Here is a 12270-nt window from a genome sequence, read left to right as displayed (position 1 = left end):
TATTTTTTTATTTCCCAATACCATCCACTAAACTAGCTGAACTTTCCAGTTGATTTGTAGTAACACCCTTATTGTAAATCAAGTTTCTCACCTTTCTATTCTATCTCATTGGTGTATTTATCTCGAAGTTTCTTAAAGGGGGCACAGTTAGTAGAGTAGGTATGTTTAGCACTGCTGGGCCTGTCCACTCAATGTCAGTAGTGTTGCCCTGTCATTGTGACATCCATGATGGCCCATGCATTTCCAGACACACCCTAGATGAGATCCTGTACCATATCATGTTTATTACTGTTCCTTTCTAGTATTTCTTAAGATATGGCGGGATGGATTCCCTGTATTTGCTTTTTTTTTTTCAAAATTGATATAACTATCTGTGGATCTTTTTTTTTAAATATTTAGATTTAGTTTATCTAGTTTCCTCCCTCCCCAAAATGTCCTGTTATAATTTTGATTAAGATTGAGATTATAATTTGATTTAGATTAATTTACCAAGCTTTGGCATCTTTTTACAAAGTTAAGTCAGTATATCCATGAGTATGAAAGAATGAACATAGTATTTTATTTTATTATTATTTAACTGGAGGAACTATTGGGTATGTATTATGTTTTGTAAGAGAATAGTGTATTTTCTCAAAGTTTGAAAAGGAAGGAAAACTATACTTTATGCAGAAGCATAAAGTATAATGAACCTTCTCCAATGACATCATAATATGTTAAACATTCTTCTTTTTCTCTTTGCTGGTTTTATGACTATGACTTTTAAATATCTATGAGCAAAACCATTATTTCCTGCCCTTAATGTTTTTCAAACAAAGCCACGCCTACTATTTGAGTTTTTCAAATACTTTGATTTTGTTTTGCCTTGAAACTTAGACTTTTTTTTCCTTTAGTTTCTTTTTCCCCTTAGAAATCTTGATTGGAAAAATCATATTTTTAGATGTGATTTTAAAACATTTATTTTAACCTTTCCAAGAATCTTTTTGAATTTAGTTTTTATTTAAGACTATATATAGCATAAAAAGAATATTACCTGCCTTTCCCCTTCCCAACATTTTGCCTCTCTAGGGACCTCTGTTTTCTATTCTTCTAGCTGTGCTTTTTTTTTTTTTTTTGGTATTTAATGCCATATTTCTGAACAGTAGGCTTATGCTTACAAAAATCTGTGTAGGGGCCAGGCAGGGTGGCTCACGCCTGTAATCTCAGCACTTTGGGAGGCCGAGGTGGGTGGATCACGAGGTCAGGAGTTTGAAATCAGCCTGGCCAACATGGTGAAACCCCATGTCTACTAAAAATACAAAAAATTATCCGGGTGTGGTGGCAGGCGCCTGTAATCCCAGCTACTCGGGAGGCTAAGGCAGGAGAATTGGTGGAACCCGGAAGACAGAGGTTGCAGTGAGCCAAGACCACACACCACTGCACTCCAGCCTGGGCAACAGAGCGAGACTCCATCTCAAAATAAAAGAATAAAAAACAAATAAAATAAATAAAAATCTGTGTAGGTTCTTTTCTAGACCTGCCCAGCTTTTATCCTGGGATCTACTTCCCCTCATATCCTGGGTATTTCCTTTGCCTTCTTACGGAGAACCCCCTGTTTTCCTGGACTTGATATCTTTCTCCTTTATTGTTTATATTTTAATTTGTGTGGAGCATGTCCCCCAGAAGCTCCTGAGAAAAAGGTGCATGAGATGTAAATTTGTTTGGGAATCTGCATATATGAAAATATCTTTATTTTCTTTTATACTTGATTTATAGTTTACCTGGGTATAGAATTCTAGATAAGAGAATATTTTCTCTGAGTTTATCAGGCATCACTCTATTGGCTTCTAGCTTCTGTTGCTGCTGACGAGAAGTCTGATGATGTTCTGATTCTTGGTTATTTTTTTCCTCCCTGGAAATGTTCTGAAATTTTAATATAATTAGCCTCATTCTAGGCCTTGTTTTGTCTGTTATGCTGGACGCTTGGAGGGCCTTTTCAATTTGGTAACACTTTTCAGTTCTGGGAAATTTTCTTGAATTTTTAAATTCTAACCAATCTCTTCCTTTCCTTCCCTGCCCCCAGTTTTCTCTGTTCTTCCTCTCGAACTCTTAATACTTGTGTTGGAATTTCTAGACTGATGAGTCCTTTACTTTTCCTTTCCTACTTCCCATCTTTTTGTCTCTTTATTCTACTTTCTGGGGGGTGTCTTGAACTTCATCTTAAGACCTTTCTAATTAGTTTTATATTTATGCTGTCATATTTTTAATTTTTAAGTTTTTTTTTCTGTGAATGTTGCTTTTTAATAGTCATCTATTTTTGTTTCAGATGGACTAGCTCTTATCTGAACATGTTCTTTCCTCAGCTTTCTGTAAAATCTGTGTTTCCTTAAAATACATTACTTGTTCATTTCATTTATTTTGATCTTTCATTTAGGGAATTTCCTTAAAAGTATAGCTTTGGCTGTTTTACTCATATTCAGGAGTGAGCCACGAAAAAACTGAAAGCTGGATTTGCCCGAGTGTCAGCTTCTGAAAGTTAACTGGTGGTTTATTCTTTGAGAGGACACCTCTAGCAGTCAGTATTTGTGCTTTTCTCTTGACCAGGTTCATTCCCAGAAAGAATGTTCCTATTATCTGCTTAGGGCTTACAAACCTGGCTGTATCATTTGGGAAGCTGAGTGGGGAAAATGGCTAGGGATGTTTCACCTTTCACGATATCAACTTTCTCTTAATCACCATCTTTTTTAGACTGGTGAGCCTGCCCCTAATTGTGCCTAGTCCAGAGTCTCTCTAGTAATCTTTCCAGAGAACAAACCTCCCATCCTCTGCCCAGCAGCTGCTTGGAGACAGGGCAGCAATCTAGGGGTAGAACTTTTACTCCATTCTCCTTTTTTTAGCTTTGTTTGCTATCCCCACTTTCAGAGGCACTTTGAGTTTTTCTGGTTTGTCTTAGCACAATTCAGTTTGATTTGGGCTTCCCCTTAATATAGAGAGACCCTCCATCTCTACATAAAACTAAAAAAAAAAAAAATTAACCAGGTGTGGTGGCATGCACCTGTGGTCCCAGCTACTTGGGAGGCTGAGGTGAAAAGATAGCTTGCACTCTGGAGTTTAAGGCTGCAGTGAGCCGTGATTGCGCCACTGCACTCCAGCCTGGGCGACAGAGGAAGACGCTGTTTCAAAAACAAACAAAACATAGAGGCAGAGTCTCGTTATGTTGGCCAGGCTGGTCTCAAACTGCTGGCCTCAAGCAGTCCTCCCACTCTGGCCTCTGAAAGTGCTGGGATTATAGGCATGAGCCACCATACCTCTCTGACCTATGTTTAAAGTTAGAAAGCATTTTTGTAGAATGAGTGCAGATTCATAGTTGAGTAACTTCTCAAACAAGGCTAACTTCCAACTGAGTTTTACCACAGGCAAAAAACCTACTTAAATAAATTTTATGTTCCTTGCCACCGATTTAGGGTTACTAGAATTGCAGCAATTCAAAGCAATTATCTTGGGCCTATGTGTTGCTGCTTCCTTGCTTTGTGATCCTGGGTCATTTCCTAATGAAATTGGGGCCTCTGTGCTTCATGCTGTAAAATGCTGCTGACACCCACCTCATTGTGAGAATTAACTGAGCAAGTGTACATGAAAACACCTCACACAATATGGTATCTAGGAGGAAGTATAATAAATATTCATAAATGTTTTCTCATTAAAATTACTGCTTTGCTGACAAAATTGCTATATAGTATTTATAAGAAGTGCTTGATAATGACAGAATTAATGATTTTAATGTATGCTGGCAGACTGAACTTTACCAATTAATATTTATTATATGTGGGACATATAAGAAGCAGGATTAGATTTAAGCAGAGTGATGAAGTAGCAACTCTGGTATATGCTATATAGAAGGTGATTTTTGTGGCTGATGCTGCCGCTCTACAAACTAAATGGGATTTGGTATTGTTTTTATTTGCATTTATCTTGGATGACTGAGGAGAATGCAAGCACATTCCTTTGCTCTCAGGTCACATTTTTTGGTGAGAAGGAATTCCAAATCTGGCTAAGATCGTATGTCCTTTAGTTCTTATTAAGCTGTCAGTTAAAATTATAAAGACCCAGATACCCAACACATTTTAGGATTCTTGAATTCTACCTGAATGATGAAGCTCTTTTATCCCAGCCTGCCCCAGAACACCTGGGATGTTTGAATATCAGTGTTTCTTTTTGCTAGAATAATGACCTAAAGTCTTTGCTTTCTTTGGTAGCAAAGAAAGAATACCTAACATATGTACAGCTCTTGCCAGTTTATAATGCACTTACACACATTTTCTTATTTGATCTTTGCAGCTCTTTTGGAAGAAAGTAGAGCTGATGTTACATCTTTTACAAATGAGCATCCCAGCTACTTGGGAGGCTGAGGTGGGAGGGTCGCTTGAGCCCTGGAGCCTGGAGTTCAAGGCCAGCCTGGGCAACATAGTGAGACTCTGTCTCCAAAAAAAGAATTTTATAAATGTTAGGCAGCATATTGCCTAGGAAGTAAAATTTAAGATAAATGTAAAAAATGGGGTCCTCAGCCCAGCGTGGTGGTGGCCCACGCCTGTAATCCCAGCACTTTTGTAGGCCAAGGTGGGCAGATCACTTGAGGCCAGGAGTTCAAGACCAGCCTGGACAACATGGTGAAACCCTGTCTCTACTAAAAATACAAAAATTACCTGGATGTGGTGGTGCAAACCTGTAATCCCAGTTACTTGGGAGGCTGAGCTATGAGAATTGCTTACCTGGGAGGCAGAGGTTGCAGTGAGCTAAGATCATGCCACTACCCTCTAGCCTGGGCAACAGAGCGAGACTGTCTCAAAAAAAAAAAAAAAAAAATGGGATCCCATATCAGTGATTCATTAGACCAGCAGTATATATTAATGTGTCCTTTGTACCATGTACTATGCTGTGTCAACAGGACACAATAATGGATGATAAATAACCCTTCCTCCCAGTCTAGCTCACAGTCTAGATTGCCATTCCATGTATACTGTAAATACAGCTTTGTGGACTGCATTTCTGTTTAATGGTGAGGAAGCATTTTAATAAATAACTTCTAAGAAGTCAATTAATGTGGCAAATGAACAGCATTTTTACCACCTAGATTATTCTGAATCATAGTCAAAATGTGTAAATGCAATCCTGCTACCCTTTGTATTTCACAATAATTCAAAAATCTCTGTTTTGCAGTTTTCTGTGCAGAGGCCTTGAATTTTTTTTTTTTTTTTTTGAGACGGAGTCTCGCTCTGTCGCCCAGGCTGGAGTGCAGTGGCGCGATCTCGGCTCACTGCAAGCTCCGCCTCCCGGGTTCACGCCATTCTCCTGCCTCAGCCTCCCGCGTAGCTGGGACTACAGGCGCCCGCCACCACGCCCGGCTAATTTTTTGTATTTTTTAGTAGAGACGGGGTTTCACTGTGTTAGCCAGGATGGTCTCGATCTCCTGACCTCGTGATCCGCCCGCCTCGGCCTCCCAAAGTGCTGGGATTACAGGCGTGAGCCACCGCGCCCGGCCTAGAGGCCTTGAATTTAAACTTAAACCATTATTGAGAGTCATAAATGGACAAAACCCGTGGCAAACTAATACTTTTGAATGTTAGTAAAGTCAGCAGACCTTGAGCCTTTTGTTCATGCTTTCTGTGTGGTGCACTGAAATGTGAAATGTTATATGTTTCTTATTTACTCTGGGCGATATGTACAACATTTTAGAATTTTAAATTGAGTGGGACTGGAGATAACATAATTAATCAGTGGCAGAGTGTGGGCTGAAACCCAGGCTTCCTGATACCTAGTTTATTTAGTTCTCTTCCCGCTATCCTATGCTGGGCTTCCTAATTTAGCAGCCAAGGGAGATTTAATTGTAATTGCTGATTGTGGTCTCCTTAAAACTTTAAAGTTTTCTTTATTTAGCTGTAAATGCATGTAAATTTTTTCCTTATTTAGTTGTGTGAATTTCCTCTGCCTTGTATCTTCCAAGGCATTTGGGCTGTTTTAACTTCGATTATGGCCGGTTGCGGTGGCTCACGCCTGTAATCTCAACACTTTGGGAGGCCGAGGCTGGTGGATCATGAGGTCAGGAGTTTGAGACCATCCTGGCCAACATGGTGAAACTCCCTCTTTACTAAAAATACAAAAATTAATCACGTGTGGTGGCACGCACCTGTAGTCCCAGCTACTTGGAAGGCTGAGGCAGAATCACTTGAACCCAGGAGGCGCAGGTTGCAGTGAGCTGAGATTGTGCCACTGCACTCTAGCCTGGGCAACAGAGCGAAGCTCTGTCTTAATTAAAAAAAAAAAAAAAGTTCAATTAGATGGCTGATCATTTATGATTTAAAAAGTCATTTATGACATTGACTTAAAAATATGTCATTCTTATAGACTTTGTACCAAAATGCAGAGAAAGTATCTAACTCAGGTTCTGAGCCATTGATTTGTTGGCAGTGACAATGAGGATATGTTTCCACTCCAAAACAGGATTAGATGCAGCTTCCTAGATTATTATGACTGCCTTGCCTGCTTTCACAGCTATCTTGAGGCACTGAGGGGATGTGCGTGGAAACACTTTGAAAAAACATAAAGTGACGTAACAATATATTTTGCTTTCATTCATGAATCTTCTAATTGTATATTTGAGACTTTTTGTCGTAAGACATTTTGCTATGTGAGCTTATAGACTGAAATAGATTTAGGGCTGAGCATGGTGGCTCACACCTGTAATCCCAGCACTTTGGGAGGCCGAGGCGGGTGGATCACAAGGTCAGGAGTTCGAGACCAGCGTGACCAACATGGTGAAACCCCATCTCTACTAAAAATACAAAAATTAGCCGGGTGTGGTGGCGCGTGCCTGTAATCTGAGCTACTCGGGAGGCTGAGGCAGGAAAATCACTTGAACCCGGGAAGCGGAGGTTGCAGTGAGCCAAGATGGCGCCACTGCACTCCAGCCTGGGCGACAGGCTGTCTGAGACTCTGCCTCAAAAATTTAAAAAAAATGAAATGGATTTGGATAGGCCAAAAATGTGACTGGGTCAAGGAAAACACTTAAGTCCATCAAGGCCTTGCTGATAGTAAAATAATGGAGTGGATGGGTAGTGGAAAATAAGGATAGTGTGCTAGTGCCTTAGAATGTAAAGGGAAATAATAGGCAGACTAGAAAGTTTTGTCTGTGTTGCATATCCAGCCTCTCCATTCTTTGGTCAGTATTTATTGAAGCACCTACTAAGGATGAGGTACTTTTTCAGACATAAAAGATATTATTTACTATCACAATAAGTAAGACAAAGATGCTATTTCTCTCCTCCAGGAGCTTACAGGGCAAGGCACTTACAGATGAGATACAGCATAGGTTAATAAATGTTTGTAGTTTGGAATGTGCCACCTTATTGAGCTTGCTGAAAAAGATATAATCTTGGTTAAGTTTATTTACTGACTTAAATGTATTAATATTCTCTTGGTCCACTTTTTAAACTTTAAAACATATAAAATATACATTAAAATATTTTGAGATATAAAATATATTTTAAAATATGTAACTAAATCTTAAAATATATATAGATAGTATATTTATATGTATTTTTAAGATAACAGATCTATTCTACTTTGTAAGTCATCTGAACATTCCCTACCTTACTACATTAATATTAGGGAGCTATCAAAGAATGGGCATTGCTGCTGTGACATCACCCAGAAGTTAGTTTTTGGTGTTTTTCTTTCTCTCTCTCTCTTTCTCTCTCTCTCTCTCTCTCTTTCTTTTTTTAGACAAGGTGTCACTCTGTCACTCAGGCTGGAGTGCAGTGGTGCAATCACGCACAGCTCACTGCAGCCTTGACCTTGTGGCCTCAAGTGATCTTCCTGTCTTAGCTTCCCAAGTAGCTGGGACTACAGATTTGTGCCAAAACACACAGCAAATTATTTTTTGTAGAGGTAGGGTCTCCCTGTGTTGCCTAGGCTGGTCTCAAACTCCTGGGCTCAAGTAATCCTCCTGTCTTGGCCTCCCAAAGTGCTGGGATTACAGACGTAAGCTACTGCTCCCAGCCTGGTATATTTCCGAAGAGCAGAAACCTGGGTTTGAATCCTTGCCTTGCCACTTAACTAGCTGTGGAACTTAGGTGTGCCACAGTTTCCTCATCTGTCAAATTGGAATAAAAAATATCTACCTCACAGCTGTTGTGAGGATTGAATTTGTTAATATATGTAACAGCATTTAACTGCGTTTCTGGCACACATTAAACACTGTTATCAGTGTTGCTGGCTATCATCACAATCATCACCATCGTCATCATTGTTATTGTTTGGCGGAATAAGAGTAAATTGGGTAAGGTTTCAAGAATGGATTTTCTCCTTTTCAAGCCCTGAAAATTGCTCTAAACTAAAGGTAGATAAAGGAAGGAAATTAAACCTTTGTTGATCATCAGCTATGTGCCAGGCAGTGCACTGGTGTTTTACTTGCGTTCTCATTTAATCCCTACACCAGTGCTGTGAAGTAGATTAGAAAACAGGCTCGGAGAAGTTAAGGAAGGTCTTGTAATAAATGGACACCATGATGATGACTGGTCTCTGTTACTCCACATCATGTGCTCTTTTCTTGCATGAGCCAGACAGCCCCTGAGAGTTCAGCATGTTTCAGTAACAGGTAAGCTTGGAATATGGCCTCCTGACTTTGGGAACTGCCTTTCTAATGACCATTTAAAGGGATGTCTTCCACATTTTTAGTTAGTTCCTACTGTAGTGATTTGTTTTATATATCTGTAATTTCACTTCCCACCCATTTAAAAGTATATTGCAGTAGTGTAAATGATATAAGTGGGACCTGGATAGAAAATATTTGAATGTATAGAATCTTATTAATAGTTTTCAGCATTGAGCTGATTTATTATAATTTCCCAGTTTTCAAGATCACCGTCATAATTATTGAAGTTGTTACCCTTCACATTTATTAATATAACTTTCCTAGGGCTTTAAGCCTAAACTCCATATGGTTACATACGTGTCCTAGGTGCTGCTTAGTGTAGAACTGATTATTATAGTCAGCTTTTGGGGAGCATCCCAAATTAATTAGAATAACTTGGATTTAATTGTAATTAAGTTAACTTTAAATTTTTTGGTGTTCTTATATTGAAAGTAGGGTCATTTGGGGGACATTTTGTGGATGTGAAACCCCTGTCCATAAAGTGTCAGCCTAGCTTTTCATGGATACGGTTGCCTCAGATCCCCGAACCTAGAACTAGAAGTTGTAAGCTCTCCCTAAAAATATTTGTGTTTTTGCTAGGTTTCATGATCTTGTAACCTCTTCTGCCTCCTGGGACCTACTTTCTGGCCTCGTGCCACTGATTTGCACCATAGTGCACCCACATGTGAAACTTGGCTCTCTCTGATTTTCAGAAAGGCCCTATTCACACAGGGCATTTGCAGATTTTGTGTACCTACCTGAAGAAAGGGGCAAAATAGAGGTGGAGTGAGCCTTTGCATTAATGCAAACAACTTCCCTACTAAAACATTCCTGTTCTTAAAATGTTTTCAGACCTCCCTTGACCCAAGAGCTTCACCCCCACCTAATCCCAGCTCTGCTCCATTATACTAACTCTTTTCTTCTTTTTCTTTCCCTCTCCTCATTCTTCTCCCCATTCCTTTCAGCGATATAAAACCAAATTCTTCCCTGTCTAATGCAGAGCAATTTCCCTTTCTTGACAACCATTCTAGGATCTTGACAGCCAGCCATTCTGCAGCAAACCACCTACTCCAAGGGGACTGGACATGAGTGATGGGAGCCCATATTATGGGAACATATTTTCTTTTTTTTTTTTTTTGGAGGTGGAGTCTCTCTCTGTCGCCCAGGCTGAAGTGCAGTGGCGCGATCTCGGCTCACTGCAAGCTCCGTCTCCCGGGTTCACGCCATTCTCCTGCCTCAGCCTCCTGAGTAGCTGGGACTACAGGCGCCTGCCACCACACCCTGCTATTTTTTTTTTTTTTTTTGTATTTTTAGTAGAGATGGGGTTTAACCATGTTAGCCTGGATTGTCTCGATCTCCTGACCTCATGATCCGCCCGTCTTGGCCTCCCAAAGTGCTGGGATTACAGATGTGAGCCACCGTGCCCGGCCAGGAACATATTTTCTTCTTTCTTTCTTTTTGTTTATATATATGTACTCCAATTTAAAACTTTTAATTAAAAAGTAAACTTTAATGTCGAAAATGCAAACTTGGGGAGGACAGAAAGATAACACACAAGGCTGTCACTTCACACTTGGATGGTTGCACAGCAGTCGCGCAGAGGCACTCCTCACTTCCCAGACGGTGGGGCGGCCAGACAGAGGCACTCCTCACTTCCCAGACGGGGCGGCGGCCAGGCAGAGGGGCTCCTCACTTCCCAGATGGGGCGGCGGACGCCCAGCCGGGAACATATTTTCTTAAAGTTTCTTCGAAGAGGAACTCTGTGTTAGCTGTTAGGATGACACAATAGAGAATTTTCTTTCCTCTTACAGTGGTGGCCCAGCTTGCCGATCTCAAGCTTAATACTGAGTCCTACTTTCTGATAAGGTGTCAGAAACCTTAAACATACATATAATTTGTCAAAATCATAAACTCTAGATGTCTTTGGCTAATATATTGTCCTTGTGTACAGAATATATACCGCTTTTAAAGAAGCATGCCGCTTACATATAGGTCATAAACCCACTTAGCACAAAAGAGTCACCACCTCATGCCATCTTGTTATATATTTTGCTTACGCAAAAATAATTTTAGCTTTTGATATTCGAGTATTTTTGTTACCATGAATTTGTGTGTTTTTTCCTGAGTTTCAGATTGTATGCAAATATAATGTGTAATTTTTAAGACCTAAAACAAATGCAGAAGTGCTTTTTTTCAGGAAGTAAACCTTTAATACTTCCATTTGTAGGTCAGTCTACCCATAAGTGACTGACTCTGGTTACTCTTAGCTGAAAAGAAAGATCACAGTTTTTTTTTTAACTCTTACATCAGTTTTAAGGACTTGTAGGGAGTTTAATGCATTGTAATTTACTGGTCCTTTTTTGAATTTGTAATTACAATTCATGAAATTGCTTTTTTCTTGCCATGTATTAGCCCAGTCTTACAGATTGTTTCCCACTTGTAGGTAATAGAGAAGAGGAAACCTAACCAATGACTGTGGAATAATATGGAAGAAGATGGAAAAAACTTGTTTAATGGGTAAGAAATAAAAACTGTAATAAAACATTATTAATGAAAGCTATTTATAATAATAGTATTATGTGTGGCTGAGGTTGGCATACTATGAGGGTAAATGATCAGTTACTGGTTGTCTAACTCCATTCTGAACTTTCACCGCTTGCTTTCATCTTAACCTCGTGAATTTTTTAGTACCACGAATTAACTTAAGCTAAGAGGGGACACAGCCATATTTGAAGTTAAAATGGGACCTAAAGACCAGCAACCATACTGAAACAAGTCTAGGGTAGGTCTTGAAACTTGGTGGTAAGATAGAGATCATATCTGTCATGACCTGTCAAGAGTAATTATCTACCCCTTCTTTTTCTCCAAATATGTCAGTTGCTATGATGTTTGTCCCACCACAAGGATCCCGTTCATTTGAGCAAGTGCAGATGTGTGTCTGGTGGTAATCAAATAGAATTCTGCTTTGGGAGGTTGAGGTGGGAGGATGGCTTGAGGCCCGGAATTCTTTTATTTATTTATTTAGTTTTGAAATGGAGTCTTGCTCTGTTGCCCAGGCTGGAGTGCAGTGGTGTGATCGTGGCTCACTGCAACCTCTGTCTCCCGGGTGCAAGCAATTCTCTTGCCTCAGCCTCCCAACTAGCTGGAACTACAGGCACCCGCCACGACACCTGGCTAATTTTTGTATTTTTGTAGAAACGGGGTTTCATTATGTTGGCCAGGCTGGTCTCAAACTCCTGACCTCAAGTGATCTGCCCACCTTGTGCTGGGATATGCCTCCCAAAGTGCTGGGATTACAGGCGTGAGCCACTGCGCCTGGCTGAGACCAGGAATTCTAGCCAGCCTGGGCAATATAGCAAGACCTCATCTCTACCAAAAAAAAAAAAAATTAGCCAGGTGTGGTGGCTAGCTACTCGGGAGGCTAAGGTGACAGGATTGCTTGAGCCCAGGGGATTGAGGCTGTAGTGAGCTATAATCATTCCACTGCACTCCAGCCTGGGCAACAGAGCAAGACCTTCTTAAAAAATAGAATTCTACAGAAAGCTCAGTAAAAGGTTTGACTTTAAGTTTATGAGATATAAAAGTTTTTTTTAATTATGCAAGTT

The 12270-nt window shown here is 40.0% G+C and overlaps 2 protein-coding genes across 3 annotated transcripts in view; both read left to right on the top strand.

Annotated features, from left to right (window-relative positions):
- The window catches only part of MED20 (mediator complex subunit 20), a 49149-nt gene extending 37968 nt beyond the window's left edge, over positions 1 to 11181 (top strand). The window contains exon 5 of the transcript XR_010134075.1: positions 11109 to 11181. The gene's annotated coding sequence lies outside the window, so the exon portion shown is untranslated. The remainder of the gene's footprint in view (positions 1 to 11108) is intronic.
- The window catches only part of USP49 (ubiquitin specific peptidase 49), an 81344-nt gene continuing 80188 nt past the window's right edge, over positions 11115 to 12270 (top strand). The window contains exon 1 of one of the 2 annotated variants that reach the window (XM_055389609.2): positions 11115 to 11182. The gene's annotated coding sequence lies outside the window, so the exon portion shown is untranslated. The remainder of the gene's footprint in view (positions 11183 to 12270) is intronic. The other variant, XM_055389615.2, reaches the window with a different exon arrangement.

This window comes from Gorilla gorilla, chromosome 5 (genome assembly GCF_029281585.2).
Source record: "Gorilla gorilla gorilla isolate KB3781 chromosome 5, NHGRI_mGorGor1-v2.1_pri, whole genome shotgun sequence".
Lineage (NCBI taxonomy): Eukaryota > Metazoa > Chordata > Mammalia > Primates > Hominidae > Gorilla > Gorilla gorilla.
This window is presented reverse-complemented; position numbering and strand designations above follow the sequence as displayed.